The following is a 7,710-nucleotide window of genomic DNA, read 5'->3' on the forward strand; positions in this document are numbered from 1 at the left end:
AAAAAGGAATCAAGTTTACACCTTGAATATTGAGAAATCCTGATGTTAGAAGGAAGAAAACAGAAACAAGTTGAATTACTCAGACTTGACACCTCAGATATTGAGAAATCCTGATGTCAAATCCTCCTCATCACTTCCTACCTGATAAATTCCAGTTCCTACACAGAAAATTGACCTTTTTTAACGTTTCAAATGCCATTATTCAATGTGTCTCAGCTCCAGCTTGGCAGACAGAGCTGATTTCTGCCAGGCACTTGCAGAGGCGTGGCTGCACTTCAGGTGAACAATTTAATGACCTGGCAGGACCTGTTCTTGCACCTCTGAGCGTTTTTATCTCCCAGCAGGAGTTTGGGAATTCTAGGAACACTCTTTTTGTGGGAATGGATTTGTAGAGAATTCTTAAATCCACTGAGAAATCCAATTTAATCAATCCTCTGCTCATTTAGCATCCATTGGGATTTATCCACCTTTATTTCCCTTTTTTTTTTGCCTGCCATTGGGATTTATGCACCTTTTTCACCCCATCATTAGGATATTTTATAATATATTTATACTTATATATTTATATAATATATATTTATGTCTATATTTATATTTAGATATATTATATATAATATAAAATATATAATATATTTTATATTTTTACATAGTTATATAGTTATATATAATATATATAGTTATATATTATATATATATTTATATATTTATATAAAAATAAATATATTTCTTTTTATATTTATATATTTTAGGTACTGGGTTGTTTGGGTTTTTTTATGGTATTATTTATATATAAAAATTCTGCTCAGAGTGGAGGGAATGAGGCTGAAGGCCCAGTTTGGTGTCAGGGCTTAGCAGGGAGCAGCTGAATTTTGGAGAGGTTTTTGCCCTGGATTATTTTGGGCAGGAAGGTTGGGAGCTGTAACCTGAGCTGCAGGAGGGATTTGGGATTTGGGATTTGGGTTTGGGGTTTGGGGTTTGGGGTGGCTGCAGCTGTCCCTGAGTTTGTCGCACAGCACTGCCACCCTCAGCTTCAAAATCAAAAATTAATTTTAATTTATTTCTTACTTACAGAACCCTCAGCTTCAAAATCGAAAATTCATTTATTTCCCACTTACAATACTTCATAAATTCCATTCAGTTTATTAGCTGAAAATATCTATTTATCTGTTTTAGTTTACCTGGTTTAACTTTGGGGTCTTCCCACAGGGATATTTGGGGTCTTTATAAAGAGATTTTTGGGGTCTTCCCACGGAGATATTTGGGGTCTTTATAAAAAGATATTTGGGGTCTTCACACAGGGATATTTGGGGTAAAAATATCTTCATAAAGAGATATTTGGGTTTTTCCCACAGTGATGTTTGGGGTTTTCCCACAGGGATATTTGGGGTCTTCCCATAATATTATTATTTATAATTTTTGAGGATTTATAACAGTTCTAATTCTCTAAACTATCTAGTTAAAAATGACAAAATCACTTTGATGATTTTAAGGATTTGCAATTTATTTATCTCTGAGGATTTATAACAGTTCTAATTCTCTAAAATACCTAGTTAAAAATTGCAAAATTTTTAACCCAAATTCAATTCCTGAGCCCAAAACCAACCTGAAAGTTCCTGAAATGGAGGAAGGAATGAAAATCAAATTTTGGACTCCCAGGCTCTTCTTTAGCAGTGGCCCCTTTAAATCCTGGTTTCATAACTATGAAATTTCAGCCACAGGATGAATTATTTTATTTTTAAAAAATGAATTTTTATGGTTTTGCTTAAAATTAAACCAAGCTTCTGCTGGCTTGGCTATCTGGAATAAAGAAAAGAGCCCTTGAAAGGGACCTGGAGTCCAAGTCTGGCTGGATTTTGAGGACAGGACAAAATGTTTTTGTGAGCTTCAGGGTTTTTGGTTTTTTTTAATTATTTTTTTCCTTGTTTGCTCCCCTCTCTCAGGGCAGGATTGGGATTCCAGGCATTTGCTGGGTGCAGCTCCCCGAGTGTTTGCTCCACTCAGGGATTTCTGAGCTTTATCTAAGGTAAAGCTTTGCTCAGAAATGAGGGTGGAGGAGAGGAGGTGATTAAAAAGCAGAATTCAGGGGTTTTGTGGGGAAAATAAGGGAGAATTTGTTCCCTTTTTGACAGCAATTCCAGGCTTGGAGGGAGGAGGGAACGTGGAAAAATGAGATTTTTTTTACCTGGCAGCTGCTTTTCCTTCTCTGGGGCAATGCAGGGTTAAAATCTGGGAATGGGAATTTGGGGAGCAGAATTCCCTGCCTGGAGGGGGGTGGAGCAATGGGAGTTGTGTTCCTTGTAATTAATTAAGGAATTAATTGTAGGCCTTAATCCCAGGCTGTGGGGGGGATTTGGGGTGAATTGGGGGTCAGCTGGGGGTGAATTGGGGGTGAATTAGAGGTGAAGAGCCAATATTAAAATAGATTATATTAATTATAAATTACATTACTCACAAGTATAATTTAACATTATATTAATTATAAATAAATCTAAAATACAAATATATAATATAACGATAAAATATATAAATATTAATTATTATTATTATAGTAATTATAAATAAGTGTAAAATAAAAATATAATTTATATAAATATAAAATAGACATATTAATTAATTTTATATTAATTATAGATAAATAAAAGTATAAATATTATATAGAATATGAAGTATAAATACAATATATAAATTATAATTAATATTATCATGATTGTAAATATTATTGTATTTATTATATTTATAATAAATTTATTTATTATATTTATTATAATTAACAAGATATTATATATAAATATTAAGAAAAATATAATTTTGTTTTATTATTTATTAATTTATTAATATTAAATTTTATTTATTAATAAGATAAATTAATGTTGATAATATTGATAAGTACGAATAAATATTGATGAATAATTTTATTTGTTATTTAGAAATATTAATATATACCCATGATGAGACATATCTGTGACACGGGGCTGATGGCCCAGCTCATGGGTGGCACATCCCAGAGCCCAGTGCTCGCTCAGCCCTTAAATCCGCCTCGAGTGGCACCGTCCGAGCAGATTCTGTCCCATCAGGGACTGAGCTCCTGCGCCCAAACAGATTCTGTGACATCAGGGACTGAGCTCGGTCTCCTGCGCCCAAACAGATTCTGTCACACCGGGGACTGAGCTCGGCCTCCTGCGCCCAAACAGATTCTGTGACATCAGGGACTGAGCTCGGCCTCCTGCGCCCAGACAGATTCTGTGACACCGGGGACTGAGCTCGGCCTCCTGCGCCCAGACAGATTCTGTCCCATCAGGGACTGAGCTCGGCCTCCTGCGCCCAGACAGATTCTGTGACATCAGGGACTGAGCTCCTGCGCCCAAACAGATTCTGTGACATCAGGGACTGAGCTCGGCCTCCTGCGCCCAGACAGATTCTGTCCCATCAGGGACTGAGCTCCTGCGCCCAGACAGATTCTGTCCCATCAGGGACTGAGCTCCTGCGCCCAGACAGATTCTGTCCCATCAGGGACTGAGCTCCTGCACCCAAACAGATTCTGTGACACCGGGGACTGAGCTCGGCCTCCTGCGCCCCGGCTGCTCCAGCTCCAGCTCCAGCTCCAGCTCCAGCGGGTTTAACCCTTTCCTTTCCCTGGGAAACGCTGCTGCTCCCAGCCTGGTGTGAGAGCACAGAGGGGCTGCCGGGACACGGGATTTCAGGATGAGCTCCCAGGACATTTAATGGGAATAAACACCCATTAAACACCACTCCGGGCTTGTGCCAGGCTCTAGGGAAGCACCCCCAGGCTTGGCAGAGCTGGGGAAGGCAGAGAGCTCCTGAGCAGCGCCTCCAGCCTTGTCCTTGTCCTGCTCCATTCCCGCTCAGGGACGTGCTGCTGTTCCCACGGCCCGGCCTCGGGGCACAGGGTCCCCCCTCTGCTCTCTGATAAACCCAGACTTTCGCAGCAGGGCAAGGTTTGTGCCCAGGATGGCAGAAACAGCCGCCACAGTGTGGCCCTGACCCAGCAGGAGGGGCCTCTGCCTTTCCTTTCCTTTTTCCTTTTTCCTTTTTCCTTTTTCCTTTTTCCTTTTTCCTTTTTCCTCTTTTCCCTTTTTCCTTTGCATTCCCTTTCCCCCATTCCCAGATTTCCTTTTTCCTTTCCTTTTTCCTCCTTTTCCCTCCTATTCTCCTTTCCTCTCCCCTTCCCTCCCTTCCTTTCCCTTTCCTTTCCCCTTCCCCACATTTCCCCACCCTTCCCTTCCCTCTTCTCCTCATTTTCCCTCTTTTCCCTCCTTTCCTCTCCCTTCCTTTCCCCTTTCCCACCTTTCCTCACCTTCCCCCATTCCCACATTTCCTGCTCTGCCCACCTGGCATTTGGGTGGAGGCAGCAAAGTGACATTTTTTTGAGGCAGCAAAGTGACATTTTTTTGAGGAGGGACATCCTGCCTTTCATTCCCAGAGTGGAATCCGAGCCAGATTGAGCCGGGGAGTTGGGAAGGAGGCGAGGAGCTCTCGATGCGCCACTGACTCATCTGAGCTCGGAGATAAAGCACGAAAATGTGGGATGGTGCCAGCTCCCAAACTGGCTGAGAGCCTGAAAACTCCAGGATTTGGGATGGGGGAGATGGCACTGCCAGGTCTGTGGGCTTTCGTCTCAGCTCCTGAGCCTTCACCTCACCTGGGGGGTGAGAGGTGGGTGCGCACAGGAAAGCAGGAGCGAATCTCAGCTGAATTTCAGTGTGGAGGACGGAAATCTGGGAATCCTGTGGGGCTGAGTCCTGCTCTGCCCCGGGCTTGGGGCTGGAGTTCCTCTCCTCTGCTCAGCCCCGTTCCTACAAGGCCAGCTTTGTTCTGCCTGCAGCACAGAGGATGCTTTCATTTTCCTCCTCATCCATGTTTCCTGCCTGATGATTCCCCCTTCCCTCAACAATTTGGCTTTTCCTGTGAGCCTGGGAATGCAGGACATTCTCAGGGATGCTTTTCCTGCATCCAGAGGGGATTCAGGACCTCGGAGGGATGGGACAGGAAATCTGGGAATGGGAGAAGTGTGGGGAAGGGAAAAAGGGAAAGGGGAAAAGGGGAAAGGAAAAGCAGGGAAGGGGAGAGAGAGCACCCACAGCATGTGAGGTGCTCCCCTCCAAAAATCATCCAAGATCCCCTCCAAAATGTCCTTTCCCAGACCTGGAGCACTGACACGCTGATTTTTCACGTGGGGATGAATTCCACGGCCACATTCCCCTGAAAAGTGGGACTGTGCCCAGCCCCTGAGGGGAATAAATCAAAATTGGGGATGAGCAGCTCCAGGGCTTTCATTCACACTCCCCCAGCAGCCCCATAAACTCTCACCCTTTTAGGAAAGGGTTGTGGCACTGGGAAAAAATCCCAATTTTGTGGCACAGCAAAATCTATCTGGCACCTGTGGGAAGGTGCCAAATTGTCACTTGTCACCCAAGTGGCACCCAGACGAAGGGGCAGGGGCTTGGTGCCGCTGCAGGGCTGCCCTTGGCAGGAAAAGCCTTTTCAGCCCCAAACAAAGCCAGCCCAGAGGTTGGGCAGCTCCAGCTCCAGCCAAGGCCCAGAGGAGGAGGGGAAAATGGAAAAAAAATAGAAATGAAGAGCATTTAGTGGTGAAAGAGATCCCTGCTGGGGGAAGTCTCAACAAAAGCTGCTGGAGCTCCTCCAGCCCTGTGGGTAAACGGTGCCACCAAGGTCACTTGGGGAGAAGACAGAACTCTTTGAGGCCGTTTTGTTTTTTTTTTTATTTAAATCCATTTTGCTCGTCAATGAAAGCAAACAAATGGGTCTAAAGGGTCTTGTGGCGCAGAATGAGTCTTTCTTCAGCTCAGGAATAGAATATTCCTGTGTTCAGGGCTGCCTGTGCAGTTCCATTCTTGTGCCAGGCATTTCTCACTGGGGTTTCCTAAAAGCACCTGGGAGCTGTGGTGCTAAAATCTTCTGCTAAAATCAAAAATCAGCTCCTGCTAAAATCAGCTCTGCAGCTGGGCTGTTCCCCTGAAGAAAAAAAAAATTTTAAAAATGAATCAATGTTCAGTGCAGAGAGGAAGGCGAGGATCCATCCAGGGATAAATTCCTGCAGTGAGCTCAAGGTGGGAGCTGTAAAAATAAAAAAAGAATATTCAATATTCAATATTCAGGGATAAACTTCTGCAGTGAACTTAAAAAGAAAAAAAAAAAAAGAATATTCAGAGCAGAAAGGAAGGTGGGGTCCATCCAGGCCTGGAACCAGCTCCAGAATAGTTTACCCAGAATAAATCCCTGCAGGGAGCTGCAGGTGGGTGGTGCTGAGCAGGTAATTTCCAGAACATTCCAGATGTTCCTGGGGAGGTTTGGCTGGGAGTTGCCAGGGAAAAACCCGTTATCATCAGATCCATGACATCAGGAGTGCATTAAGAGGGCTAAGGAAGGATTTCATCTCTAAGCCATTAAATCCTGCAGTAATTGAGGTTGGAAGAAACCTCTGGAGGTCACCAAATCCTCATGACCTTCCCCAAGTAGCTCCTTGGTGCTGCAGGAGCTTGGAGAAAAACACTCAGATATTGATTAAATTTGATTTAAATTGATTAAAGTTGATTAAAATTGATTAAATTCCAATTCCTGACTCTTAAAATCGGAGCAGAAATGAGAAGAAAAATGGGAAGAGGAAGAAAAAGGAATGGGATTTTGTGTGCATTATAAAACCCCATATTTTCTGCTGAAAACTGCCAGGTTTTTGCTACATATTAATGTAAAAAAGTCAACTAAACACAGCAAGCAACCAAAACTCTGCAATCTTACTCATCCTGCTTCAAAGCCTTGTCTAAACATCCACCTCCAGTGTTTCAGGGAAGGGAAGCAGCTGTAAACTGACATTTAACAAATTCCAGACAGGAATTGGGGTTTTCTGGGGCTCTGTGAAAACCTCCTGAGCTCTGCTGGCAAAGCCAGAGCTGGGTTTGGGCACAGAAATGGAGAAAAGTTCATTTAGGGGTGGTGCAGCTGCTTAAATCTCAGTGAAAAATGGGGGAAAACAAACACCAGGAAATGTCTGTGAAGTGAAAATAAGATTTGGGCATTAAAGAGAAGATTTGGGGTGGTGGAGCTCTGTGGGAGAGGAGCTGGAGCTGAAGGATTTGGTGAGAAATTTGAATTTTTGAGGAACCACTGGAAGGAAGAAGAGGTTTTTCATCAGGCTTTAAAAAAACAAACCAGAAGAGAATAAAATAATGAAGAGAGAGATAATTTTGGTGTCACAGTCTGAATTTCTGCTGTTCCACCTGGAAGAATTTGATGAAAAATTCAAATTTTTGAGGAACCACTGCAATGAAGAAGAGATTTTTCGTCAGGCCTTTGGAAAAAAAAACTGAAATGAGGATAAAACCATGAAGAGAGAGATGGTTTTGGTGTCACAGTCTGAATTTCTGCTGGTGGATTTGATGAAAAATTCAAATTTTTGAGGAACCATTGGAAGGAAGAAGAGATTTTTCAGCAGGCCTTTGGGAAAAAACCCTGAACTGAGGATAGAGCTATGAAGAGAGAGATGGTTTTGGTGAATTTCTGCTGTTCCACCTGGATTTTCTCCTCCTGCTCCACTGGCACAGCCGCCACCTCTCCATGGTGCCCTCGGCCATCTGTGGGGAGATTTGAGTCAAGACTGGAAATCCAGCTCCTTCCGTTATCCTGGAGCGAAACCAGGAGAGCCCAAGCGCTGCAAGCAGCTCTTTAGTGCCA

The sequence above is a fragment of the Molothrus ater genome, chromosome 23 (genome assembly GCF_012460135.2).
Source record: "Molothrus ater isolate BHLD 08-10-18 breed brown headed cowbird chromosome 23, BPBGC_Mater_1.1, whole genome shotgun sequence".
Taxonomy (NCBI): domain Eukaryota; kingdom Metazoa; phylum Chordata; class Aves; order Passeriformes; family Icteridae; genus Molothrus; species Molothrus ater.